This window comes from Osmia lignaria, chromosome 14 (genome assembly GCF_051020975.1).
Source record: "Osmia lignaria lignaria isolate PbOS001 chromosome 14, iyOsmLign1, whole genome shotgun sequence".
NCBI lineage: Eukaryota > Metazoa > Arthropoda > Insecta > Hymenoptera > Megachilidae > Osmia > Osmia lignaria.
The window spans coordinates 7,684,108-7,697,969 of NC_135045.1; the positions used below are offsets into that span (position 1 = coordinate 7,684,108).

The 13,862-nt window shown below is 42.9% G+C and overlaps 1 long non-coding RNA gene across 1 annotated transcript in view; it reads left to right on the forward strand.

Moving 5' to 3' along the window:
* LOC117605658 (uncharacterized) overlaps nt 1–13,862 on the forward strand; it is a 73,107-nt gene that overhangs the window by 12,033 nt on the left and 47,212 nt on the right. The gene's annotated exons all lie outside the window — the stretch shown is intronic.

A 13,862-nucleotide genomic window follows, 5' to 3' on the forward strand; every position in this document is an offset into this window, starting at 1 on the left:
GCGCTTTTATTAACGCCTGACGGCTGATGGGTTAATTACGGGACCGCGAGGTCTGCGTTGCGTCCTCTGCGTCTGGTGTCACTCGAAATCTTGCTCGGCTCGCTTCAATTTCGACCAAATTAGGAGTTCAATTACATTTACGACTAGGGTGATACGAAAGTAGGAGGTTGAAAATTTGATTGTGTCAATTACTTCAGGATGACTGGTGAATCTCTTAGATAGATTGTTAGATCGATTAGAATTGCTTCGGTTACAATTGATCGGTGGAGGAAATTTTGTTCATATTACGTAATGGCGGATCGGGGGGGCGACGATTATCTTGGAGGGCCGGATTCGCAGGAACCGACAGAGGAGGAGGCACGAAAGACGCGTGACGGGCCCATGGGACGTCTGGTAGTACCCCATGTGGGTTCAGTGACAGGATGACACATTCCGCCGTGAAAGTTTTAGGAGAGCGGTCCCGTATCAGCAGTTCAGTCAGGAGAGCTTATATCGAGGGCGCCACCTGCGGCCACCCGCGACATCCGTTCTGTCCCGGCCATCAGATCAGGAAATCTTCATCTTGATCGAACTTCCATGACGTCTCATAGTTCTGATTCTCACTGTCGGCCGATCTTTTTCACCTGAACGCCCTCGTACACCCGTCCTTTCGTTTGTTTCATTGCTCCATGCCAGCTATGTCGCATTTCATGGGTGTTAATAATGTTTCTGATTAATTGGCAATTGGCTTAATTGTCGTCAAAGTTGCTTTCGATACTTTCCATTCTATTTCTTCATTTATTTATTTAAAATCCCACGTAACCCAGTAGAATCGATCTGAACTTACCGTTCAGCCCGTACCTTAAAGTAAAGTGGTCAAAGGTTTAACTCTTAAGGCTGGTGGCTCGATAGTTGTTCGATGAGGCGTGTGATTTCCTCGTCGAAACGGCTCGAGCGAGTTTTAATGGAATTTTCCAGGATCAGACGGCAAATTCGAGTTTAGCCGAGTCTAATGTCCGGATAAATATCAGCAGCCGGCTTTTCTTTTATCCTTCTACCGTGGACACGCGTAAACTTCGCGACGGCTAATCCTCTTAAACAATTACAAACCAGTCGATCGGTCTGGTACCTATCTTGTCGTGGCGCCACGCTGAGTTTTGACGTGGGATGAGGCACCTGCATTGTCATGCTAAGCCGCAGTCGCCTTGCTGCAGTTCCCATTTATCTGCCACCAACAACACATCCCACCGTCTTCCATCCTCCTTCTTCCAGCCTGTGAACTTCTCAAGCGTAGGGCACGAGTCAACATTTTTCTTCGTGAGAATTTTACCTCGTTCCGAGGTTACAAAATATATTTCAGAATGTTTCGATTAAAATTAAGCAATCATTGTTTCAATGAAAGATTTTCATTTAATATCGTATAGCGGTCATTGCATTTGAGCTCACATAGTTGCAAGAAGACGTTTCATTTCGTTACAAGAACTGAAAAGAACAATTGCGACGGGCCTCTTGTCAGTCAAAAACATCCAGTCACAACAATCCAGCGGGTGGTTCCTCGATGGACAGACAGCTGCCTATTGAGAGGAAAACTAGCTTTTCATGAGAGGTTTGTCTTCATAAAGGCAAGATACAAGGCTATTATTCTGAATATAATCTCTTTATTCTGGAAACGCTGAAAGTCAGGAAGCCGTGTTAAACACAAAGAGGAACGGCAGGCTCGATGGGCGGAATTTTTGACGAGATGCTTGCTGTTCCCTCGAGAAACTAAGATCTTCCTTGCTCCGCCCGGGAATTTTTCTGCGAGAACCCGTTATTTGGTTCATGTTTTGGTCTACGTGTTTATTGAAAGTGTACCATGGATTTGGGAAAAAGTCGAATTTATCAAAGCATTCGATTCGAAAATTACTCTTTACGAGCCACTTCTTACTTTTTTTCCACGTTTCAACGCTTCGATCCAGATGTTTCTCAATAGGTCTGTGTTTGATTCTGTCATCGAAAAGTGGAAAGGTTTTTCCATGGTACGAGAGAGATCGGAATTCGACTGGTATCAGATTGCAAGCAGGGAAATCTCAACGCGAATGGCATCGGTTGATCGATCTTCCGTCCCGAATTTTCCATAATTCCGCCCATTTTCGAAATGGCGCCGTCCTTTTTGTATGCCGCTCGCACGAAATCGTAGCGGGGACATGGGAAAGCCAGCACAATGGAGTCATCGATCATTCGGTATGAGAGTTGCTCGATTGCTGTTCTAACTGTGCGGCCTCTTGTTGCCAGTGAGCAGGAACGCGAGCGTAATCGAGCGTATTTACCGATACTTCGTTGCGAATTCCATCGTTTCTACTCTCTCCTCTCCTTTGTCGAGACTGAATTGAAAAAGGGACGAATGTGTTTGATTTGCAGTTCTTTTTTGCATACAATATTTTCGATTAAAATATCATTGAATTTCATTCAGGTGATAATTTTACTTATTATTAGCGATTCAGGAAAAAGGTGGTAGTGAAATTGTGTCGCAAAGTGTAGAAAGGAGACACGAAATCAAACGACGAAACATTTCGATCGTACAGTGACTTGGCAATGCTTGATATGCCATTTCATTCAACCTGACTCACGGTTGCCTCGTTCTACGCGTCGATCGTATCGTTGTAAATATTGAATAAATGTAATTAGCCATCGGCGGTGGAAAGGGTGCGTGCAAACGGTAGCCAATGTTCGACTAGCACGATTCCAATCCGATTACAGTTTCTTCGTTCGTGTACAGCATTTCGATAGCAAATTGCCTTTTTCCAGATCGAAGATAATAACCTCTGCGAGTAAGTTTTTCGAGCGAAGCTTGAAAAGAAACTCGAATTACTTTCGCGTGCCGTCGAAGAAACCGCGTGCACTCACGCGTTATCAGGTTTTAACACCTTGAGCCACGGTTCTCTTTTTTCTTACTTTTAGAGAAACATGAAAATGACGAGGTAATTTAGCTTGAAATCCCTTCTGTGTTTTATTTTTATCTTTTGAATGGTTAATATCTTTCAGTAATTATTTAAGTTGGTGTTTCTCTTTTTCGCTTTTAAAGTAATTAATTTCACATAAAATTAATTTCCTCGTCACGGTTAGAATAAATACGGTAGTAGAACGGAATTTAGTTCGTGCATGAAGTACTGATATTTTAAAATTCAATGACGGAGGGCTGTTTCCCGTGGTACGAGGGGTGCGCGCTCGATTTGCCCTATGACGCACGAGTATCATATCCTGGCCAAGGAGAGCGTGTATCCACAGTAATAAAGTTAGCGCGGTATATAATTATGACAGGCTCGTTACCAGCACGTCGCAACGGGATATGAAGTGTTAATGAATGGACGCGTCGAACCAAGGGGTGGCTGGTACCGTCGTGTAATTTTCGTTCGCCCGTAAACAAGCTTCGAGTATACATTCTCAGTTGGTTCTGTTGCTCGAGATCTAATAAATATTACATTTTAAGTTTTTTCTTAATTCTTCCTTTATTGTTTTACATGTTACAAAAATTCTTAAGCAAGGGTAAAAATATATTAAGCTCTTTAAATAATCTTTCCGTCCAAAATATCGGTGTTTCGTCGATGATCTTTCGAAAGGTTCGCGGTTTCTTCTAGAAAGGTGTTGGTAGTATCGGTCAGAAACGAGATAAGGGCAAGTGCGCAATGTGTCCGATAAAGACCGATTTTAATTTAATCTCACCAAGTTAAGCTTTCTTAATTCTTTCGATCGATAATAGATGCTGAGATCCTCGCAATGTTTGTAGATAACAGATAACCTTATCTTTGTCTTGTATTCTTCGCTAATCTGTCAGTTTCGTGTTCCTTATGATTGTCGCATAGATAACGGGCTCAGAGTTCCTCGATGCATCATGGACTCGTTGCAGATGAATTTTGGAGAAATTAGATTTCAAAGTATTTGAAATTATAGGATCGAGACTTAATGGAATTCATAATTATCAAAGGGCGAACTTTGTTGACCCTTTCGCGTACGCGTCTGCATCTGTCTCACTATCTTTGAAAAGAGAATCGCAAACTCAGACTTCTAAAAATGATTCTCATGGACTGCCAGGAAAGATAACAGAGTCGGACACGATTCTTTCCCAAGAAAGGACGAGTGGTCGTTTGGACGAGGTGGATCCTCGGATGATCATTGATGGGGGACGCGGACGGGGGTGGGTAAAGTTAGATTTCCGCGTCATTACACAGGCGTGGCGTTGGTCGCCGAGTTAATTGAATGCAGCGTGTGTTGACAGGTAGGCATATTGGCAGGCAGACACGAGAACCGAGAGAAAGAGACGAAGACAGAGTCAGAGAGCTTCGAAGAGGACGGGGCCGGCTGACCAAGGTTTGTGTCAGATGCGGTTGCGATATCGGCCCCACGTCCGTGCCTCTTCGAAGCCGTGTACCTGTCATTTTCGGTGACCGTGTCATTCAGCCCGTTCGTTCTTCCTTTCACGGATCCCTTTTCTTCTAACTAGCCACGTAGCCGGCTACGGGATCGCCGATACGGGACGGCACGCATCCGGTCGACCCGATATACCGGACTAGACTCGCGTCCGAGATAACGTTCGGATACCTGAACTCGATCTACACGCGTGAACCAACGATATTCAGTGTTTGCCATCCCAACATCCGACCAATAAGATCCATTGATTCTGAGAAAAATCGAGGTCCTTGAATTAGATTTACGAACAATAGAATTTGGAAGAAAATCTAAAGCAATTTACCAGTAATGGGTAATTAGATTTTTAGACAATAGGGATTTGATGAGCGGTGGGATCTGAAGGATGGAATATCTTGATGTTCCGAATACAATCGGTAATTAAACCGTTTGTCAATAATTTCATAACATCTCTCGCGTCACGTTCCAATAATTGATAATTGAGCACTTTGACTGGTACTCTTTACAAGGTTAGGTCAGTGTTGAAACAAATACGACAGAAATTTCTGTGATACGAACACAAGGTCTCTAACCAGTTATCAATTCTTTGTTCGTCAATTGGTAGACTTTTGATATAAATTCATGCAAGCTGCATTGTTTTCGACACCGATGAAAATGATATCCTATCATTTTATCTCGTACAGTAACTTGTTTTTGCAAGTTGCAACAATGATATATGTATTTACAGGCGTTGACACTGTACACTCGTCATATTTGAAAGACACTGTAGATAAATGGAATAAAAGGAAAGGAGAACACGATATTGAAAGAGACATTTCGAGAAGTCAACGACAACGAGACGATCGGCGAACTGACCTCGGTTTCGTTTCCAGATGATTATCTAGGATGTTAATTAATCCCACTTGAAGATACACGGGGAAGGTGCACATGCCACTGACAAAGATAATGATCCGGTTTTAGACCTCAAACTTGGTTCATTTTTTGAGAGTCATTCGGGTGATCGGTGTACATGGCCGCTTTCTAGCTGCCAGACGTTCTTCGAACGCTATCAACGTCCAACTTCGATGAATTATTTCAGATTAATACAGTAGTAGTAATCATTACTGAGTCTGTCAATGCTTTACAAATATTCTTGTCATCTCCTTAATTAATGTATAGGGTGTCTCGTATTATGCATTGCTATAATATACAGTGACTTTACGTTCAGAAATAAGTGAAAAATAATTTAGTCCTTCTTTAAATTATGGGGGTTGTAGTGGTTTTTCTAAAAATGCAATTTACTGCACTTAGCTTAATTAGAAAATTGTTCAAGAAGGAATGTATTTCACTGGGTTCGCCTGTGGTTATTTCTGTGTTTGAAATATGGATGCTTAATGTTGTAGTCTTGTCCGAAATTCTTCAGTTCCGTGGGCACGTTAGGCCAGGTAGAGGGGAACTCTCTTGAGACTTCCTCCGACCGGAGGTACCTACATGATCCTACACTTTGTGCGACCTCTTGTCACGTCCCTAAGGATTCGTATTCCTAGTCACGCGTTTAATCCCTCGAAACATGCAACCGACTCGCAGTCCTTTGAGGCCGGGGACCAAAGATACAACAAGGAACGTCTGTGACCGCCAACATTCTAGGTAAAAGAAAAAAAAAAGGATGTGGAACATCAAAGTACACGTAGTTTTCTTTCAAGGACTATAAAAACCTGGACTTCCACCACGATATTTATATTTTATGTTCAAAGACAATTAACCCTTCTTCATATTTAAACTTTCTATGCAGAGGATATATTATACATCGCTCGATTTTCTTTCTTCAAGAACTGCAAAGTTCAAGAACCCAACTTAGATAGTAGTACCTGAACTTCATAGGAGGTCTTACCTAATCTTCAGAAGAAATCAAACTCTCCTCCATCTGTGGACTTGAACTTTTCATATAAAGAATATACTGTTTCTTCAAGAACTATAAGCTACCTAAACTTACATAGAATATTCGTACTTCAACGCATCACTAATCAAAGACCTCTATCTTCATCTTTTGCTAAAGTTCAGTTCATGAAAACCATTCGATCCACGCTAGAGTTCACAAACACACTTCAGCCTCAAGTTTAAAACTTAGAAATCAACATTACAAAATGTTTCTCGTTCCGAGCATGCGAACATAGCGAGGAAAGCCTCGGGTTAGGGTATCCTTGTCGCTTTGGTCACATCGAGAAGAGTCAGTGGCGGTGAACACACGTCGTCGAGCGAGCGGAGGTGAACAGGTTGTCAATGGGAATTTCTGGACGGTGCTACGTGGACGTCTGGTTCTGTAGGCCTCGGGATCAGGGGTGTATCCTTGGGGACAGATGCGTCACCGCGAACAACGCGAGCGGATGCCCGTGTCGCCGTCGCGTCTGCCAGCGTTCGCATTATTTTCGTCCTTCTTCATCATCCGAGCCTGCTGTTACTGTTCCCTTTGCCCAATTAGCATCTATCCGTTTCCTCGCGTATCTACGTATCGCGATTCACTGCTCGTTCGCTGCTCTTTTTCTACCTCCAATCGATACCCTCTTTTCTCCACCTCCCGCTGCTTTTATGCATCAGTTGCCGCTGCTTTTAGAGGCATTTTAGAGCTGCAATATCCAGAGGTTTCTTTTTGCGATTTGTACTTTGAATGTCACTCGAGTCTTCGACGTATGACTTGCTTGATTCGAATAGCATCAACTGATAGATATTCCTCTCCGGTTGGCCCAGTTATTGATCACATCGTCGAATATTCGTTCGCGTTCTCTCGCGAACTGTAATAACGTTTCCTCCCCGTCTTCCTGTTTGTCCGTGCATTTCCTCTCTCTCGAGCATCGTATCGCTAGACTCGCATATTTCGCCGCCACGCGGACCGGGATAGGAGGAGAAGAGTGGTAGCCGATCCATCAAAACTGTGTGTCAGTAGCCATTAGCACGCTCCCAACGGCGCAGCATCGGCTGTACACACCCTGGATCCGCTGAATGCTCCCGGGCTTACCGTACTTTGCACCTACTTGCTCGCGGAAAAATTTCCTTCCCCGCAGGAGATCGAATTCTGAGACTTCGAATTGAATTCTCTTCTTCTCAGATCTTAACCACTATATTTTATCTCGTTCGAAACATTGAGATCTTCTGTCCACGTTTAATACGTGGCAAAGTAATTTTCTTTCACGGCATATAATTAATTTTGTCGTCAAAGTGTTAATCAACATTCAGCTTCGAATTATATAAAGTAGATGGACGCTTGTACTTTTGGAACAACGAGAAGTAGAATCGAAATAGGGTAGGATTTGAGAAATAAAGCGTTCGTGTGGCGATGTGCTCGGTGCTTGGAGCAACAGAAGCAATAGCAGCAACAGCCATTCCGTCGGCAGGGACGGCAGCAGCAACGGCAGCTTTTGCGGACGGTCGGCGATCATCCATCACGAAGGTGTCAGCCTCCCTCCTCGGCCAGAAACAACTAGCTATGACATTCTTCGCGCTGCCACTGCTTCCTTTTTGCCTTTACCATTCTGTACGTCCGTCTATCCGTTCGTTTTTCTTCCTCTCTTTTACTTCGATATCCTTCCTCGAAGCTTTTCCTCTTTCTGAAAGAACGCCACGGATAAACGCTAAAGAAGTTGGAACTTGAAATGGCTCTTGCGAAGATTAAATAAGAAACTGGTCTGATATTTCTTAGGCGTTGATTGAATGTTGGATATATTAATTCCGATTAAACAGACAATTTTTAACGTAACGGCGCTTGTATTTTACTGAAATGTTTAATGAAAGGATTCGAGAAATGTTAGCGGGCAAAAAAACACGGAAGATCGGGAGCAAACGGCACGCTAGTCGTGTTTCCTTGCCAGACGAGGGTTAAGGAACGGTAATGTTTTAATTAAGACAAACGCGGTCGTTGGTAAATATGTTAACGACCGGTGTCCGACAATGAGAATCAATCATGCCACTTACGCGTGTCGGCTGATCGGTAGGCGATAAACCACGAGACTTGTAACAAACGCGTTGCGCCTGCAACGATAACTTTTATTTATTATGGGTCGCCGAAATATCATTCGGTTATTACAGTTACGGAATATATAATATCTGACTGGTTGCCTCGTAGTTTGAAGATGAAAATTAGGAAAGTTGACATAGTTGGATAGAGAGGTTGGTTAGCCAGACGAGCAAGGGTGGCTGGAAGAAGTCGGCGGATTTAGGTGTAAGTTGAGAAAAGGGGCTGTTGACAACGAACGGCAGTTGTGAAGTTTTTCGGGGAACGTGGGCATGGCTATAGGGTAACGTACAATTCTATTTGTTGGATGATTGTACCGCTGCGAAATCAAGTCTGACGAAGATCGATCGGACAGCATTTCGGGCGTCAACACACAGGATCGTTGGTTCCCCTGTTCAACCCCACTAAGGTCGGCTGTGCCGTCACTCTCTTGCAGATGCTGCCAATCCTGGCTAAAGTTTCTATTAAGAAATTCTATTTAATGAAAACGTGCGTCTCGTATACGCGACGGTCGCGAAGAAAACGGCACAATGCTACATTGATTCGAACCTTGAAATTGGAAAGCAAAGAAAATCGGGGTGAAACGTTATTTGCACTTCAATAGATACTGGAATTTTAGTTTGACCACTCAATCATTTTTTTTTCTTGATCCTTTGTGGAGGATTAACCCGTATCATGATAACTTATGAATAAATATTTTAAGGAAGCAGAACGATTTAGTCAGAATTGATGCATGATTCAGCAGCTAAGATTTCAAAAGACAAGAAAATCTATTTATCTTATCACTTACCATTGGATGTAAAATTTGATTAAAAACGAGGCGTTATGGGAACACTAGAGCCCCCCTACCATTTTCGTGTCGTATCCTACTGTATCAACTGTGACTGGACATTCATTACAGCGCTATTGCTGGTAGGAATTAAAATTAAAAATAAGGGTACATAATCACTTACTATTAGAAGATAATTCTTTTACCGCATGAAGGTAATAGAGTAATTCCTTTCTATCGACAGAGAATAATTATCTACTATAGGAAAAGAGGTAGTCTGCCTTGTCTTCAGGGAACAGTGTAGAAATTGTCTGATCTTTTGTAGGTATAACAGGAATCTACATCACTTTTTACCGACGTTAAAATGAACAAAGACTATACTGATAAAATTATCAGACGAGTCTGAAACGAGTATCATAGATGGAGTTTAACCAAGGTTGCTTCTGCACTGTGCTAGGGAACGAAACAGTTGTTGTCCCTAGTTTTGGGGGTGGTATCTACTGTCAGATGCTCCGCCTATAAATCAACCGAGCTCATGGGGGCAGACAAGCGGACGCCATGTTAACATACATAAACAAACCTCGCTCGCCCTAACTGATAAACGGCGAAAGCTACGGTGCAACAAGCGATCGTGCTCAAAGACTCGCGTGTTCGTTATACACAAAATGCGAGCACAAAAAAAAATCTTTTATACCCCACGCATTATTATTTTCCCGTCAGATTGTTAATTTATGAAGTGTGCAAATAAAAGTAGACTGCACGCTGGTTCCAAGTATCAAGAAGAAAAATCGAGGAAAAAAATGGTCTGGTCAGGAATAATTAATAAATGTCAATCAGAGTTCCGTAGAATCGAAGGTGTTGGAGGGATGAGGCACCAGCTAAAATGATTTCATGCCTGTCTTATGAACAATCTAATGTTACCCGACCCGATGGACAAAGATCATAGAACGGCTAATGGTCGAAAGACCCGGTTTCGTCTCGAAGACCCCGAGACTAATCAGCGCGAGCATTAATCATCCCCGTGGATCCTCGACCCAATTTTCGTAAGGTCAAGTCGCAATGGAGACGTTGATTGGATTCCACGTCAGGCCACAAGTAAACACCTTTTCCGTTCTTTCCTCGTGTACCACGTTTCGGCTCGTTTTATTGAAACGGTCAAGAGGTTTTTTTTTCCGACTGCTCTTGTCACTTTAACAAATAGTTGCTCCATGGATGTAAATCATAGTTGAATTCTAGTTTAGAGAGACAAGTGTATAATTAGCTCCCTTGGTACCGACCACGTGAAACCTATTTTGGCAATATAGTACATTGTAACTAGTAAATTTTTTTATAGGCAATTCAAAGGATACTGAGGTTCTTCAAAAATAGATTTTTGAGATTAATCTTCGCCAGCGGACCGTGTTTAGCCTGATGTAATTGTAATTTTAATTCTGACAGCATTCATTTAATTCAATTTTATAAAAGCATTTTGATTTTCTTTTTTCAATGCTCCATAAGATTAGGAGTATGGTCAACTAAATTTTTAGCGACGATAAAATCAAGGAACTGGTGATATTTTTAATGCGGTTCGTTGAAAAAATATTGCCAAGTAATTGTAAACCACAGCCTCCTGGTGGCGTGGACCGTTTATCATCGTCTCTATAGGTCGTCGAGCCGAGGTTCGGGGGTTCACCGTGCTAAGAGTTAAAACCTCAGCATGACTGGTGGCCTCGGTAGCCGATAGACGTGTCATTTACGCGTCTACGAATCAATAGCCGCTTCACTTTACACCCACCTTGCATCATTAGTCATTTTATAGGGCCGTTATACAGTGTGCCCTCTTTACATAACCCACCAACACTCCTCGTCTATCTCTTTGATTATTAAAACCCGTACAGTTATGTAGCCTCTTCGAATCCCACGCATTAATTGCTACATTGAAAATAGTAGTAAATGCAAGCTTTATACTTCAATATTATTACTTTTTCATACAGCTCGTGGTAAAAACACATGTCGAACAATTAATAAATTATCTTGCATAGAGGGAGCGTCTAGTATAGAAGATGCGGCTAATATTCGAATTCTCTCGTGACACGAGCCAACTAATCATTATAACGATCCCCCCTTTTGTATATGTACCTACACATGGATGGAAATCGTGGACGCAGGTCTTTGCTCGAGGAAGAAACGTCGAACGGTTTTGCACGCTTACCGCTCGATTTTCGGATCTATCACCCTCTGGGTAACCCCTAGGCCAGCCAGCCAGCCAGGCAGGCTCGGTTCGAGTACTCTCGTCCTACCCTATAAAGATTTATGGAACGTGTCAAATCGAATAGCTAACCCTTGAGTTCTTAGTTAAGTCCTCGACACTCGTATTCGAATCTCTACCTTGTATCACAGTACTCGCTATTACTCTTTTCTCGTTTCAAGATGATGATTGTTCATTATGAAGGAAATCAATTACAGCGCACATTCTTATATTCGGGCATCGCGTTAAACAGCTGCATGCATCAGTTAAATGCCAGCGAAGGGGTTAAAAGATCATAGTCGTGGCGTAAGAAGGTTTCGCTGGTTGCACAGGAATCACGATGATTCGATCGTGTAACACGTTTTCGTGCGAGCGAAAAAAAAGTAGCCTGCCATAATTTGCACGGCCGCACGTGGCGGGTAAGATTCTATTTGCCGTAACCGAAGGAATTAACGAACGCGAGCGGCTCGTCGCAAGGTGTCCCCGCGGTGAAAACTTAACATCGTGTATATACAGGCTGATTCAAAATAAATACACATTATAAACACTAAAAATTTCAGATGATAAAACGAATTGAAAAGATTTTTATCTCAAAATGAAAACTTGAAATTACAAAATATTACGTAATTTTTTTAATTTCTTTTATCATGGAGAACTTAATAAGAGGGATCATGGTAGTGAGGATATCGGTTGAGTGAAAATGGCCTGGGGGGTGAGGTGGTAAAGTAGAGAAACGAAGGTCCTAAGCTTTATATTATACGGATTTTTATGTCTGTTTTTTGAAACAGCCTGTACAGGGTGTAGAGAGCGCGTGTGGAGCGCGGTGGAGGCTGCTGCCGCTTCCTTCATCTATCATGCGAACCATGACAAACCGAGGCTCAAAAGCAGCCGCCAGCGTGGCAGCAACTTCTTGCCTTCTCTACGCTTAGTCTCTCAGGTGAGCCTCTACCTGTCCGCTACGTGGGATCCGCTCCGTTCTCTTCTGCTCCCTCCACATTTATTAACATTTAAGCGTTAACGACATTTCTCTGCCAGTTCACGGGGCATCGAAGAAACCGGAACCATCCTCGCTACTCTTCTTCTCCCTTCGTTTCCTTGCCTCTCGATTCGGGATTCCTTTCGTCTCGGAGGACAGCCTTTCAGTGACTGACGCGTACGATGATAATTTTCGGTATCTTTTGTTCTAGGACAATCTTTTGTTCGTTTTTAATAGATCTTTAACCCCGTAACCCTTTGAATCTTTTGTCTTTTGGTTTTTTTTTTCAAAACTTTAATACGATCGAATTTCGTCGTAGAAAGGTTTCTGAAAGTTTTTAGGGTAGCTGTGAGAAATAGGAACGTAGCGATTCTTCTTCCATCGAAAATATCAGGATTACAGCGCGAACGGTAGAATTCGTCACGAGGTTTTTACGTGTTGTGCTTTTTCGCGAGGAGCCCGCATTATGTCTTTTACAGCTGAACTTTCTACATTACATGAAATCCTCGTTCGTTTCATCACCGCGCGACTGCGCCGCGAGATTTCACCTTTAAAATGAGTTTCTCGTTATTTACGTTTTTGCGCGAGCCACAATTACGCGACGTTAAACGTCGAACGAGCGCGTTTTCACCGAGATCGACATTTGCTTTTCGTGAATTCCAGCGAATTTCGCGTTTTTACCACGGACCTAGAAAAACTTGCTTTGAAAATCAACGGGTAGGAAATCATTCGTCGCTTCGAATGTATATTTCTCTAAAATAGTTCTTCAAAGTTTTAAACATTGAGAGACTTTGAGAATATCTTGAGGAAATCGATCGAAGACGGTCGTTGCCACTGATCGAGCGGAAAGTCAGTGGAATTCAGGAGTTTTCCGGTGTTCGGAAAGCAAAGTGGCGTGAATGAGTCGTCCCTTGACGATCGTAAGATTTATGGTTGCGATGGTTGGACAGGGAAGGCCAAACATCGTACGACTCGGGGCTAGTAACCCTTGACTTTCCATGGTCCACCCCCGACGACCCCACGCGGTCGTGACAGTGGTCGCACACGAGTCGTGATAAAAATATGACTACCTCGTAAAAAAATGTGGATATTTTTTTCTTACGACTTTCTTTTCTGGCGAACATAAAAAGATCTTATTTTAAAAATCATCTCCAACATCTTTCAAAATAAATGAAAAAAGGAAAGAAAAAAAAAAAGAAGACAAGATACTTTTAGCAAAAAGCAAGATCTAAGGATTCGTGGAAAGTGCGACTGGCTGGTTTTCCAGTTTTTTCGTCGGCTGGCCAGCACGCCGGAAGGGCGGCGTTTCCATCGTAGAAAAAGTTAATAGCGTGGAGAAATTAGCCGTAGGGAGGGTGGCGGTGGGTCGACGAGGAGGGCGATATAGTTGGCGTGGGGGAGTATCGTTGATCGGGGGTGGGTTGCGTTTCGTTTCGTTGGGGTGTTCTGCACAGATGCAACGATAGCAACAGTTCGGCCGGTTCGTTCGGACAGGAGGCCGCATATGAGCTCGGTTCGGTGC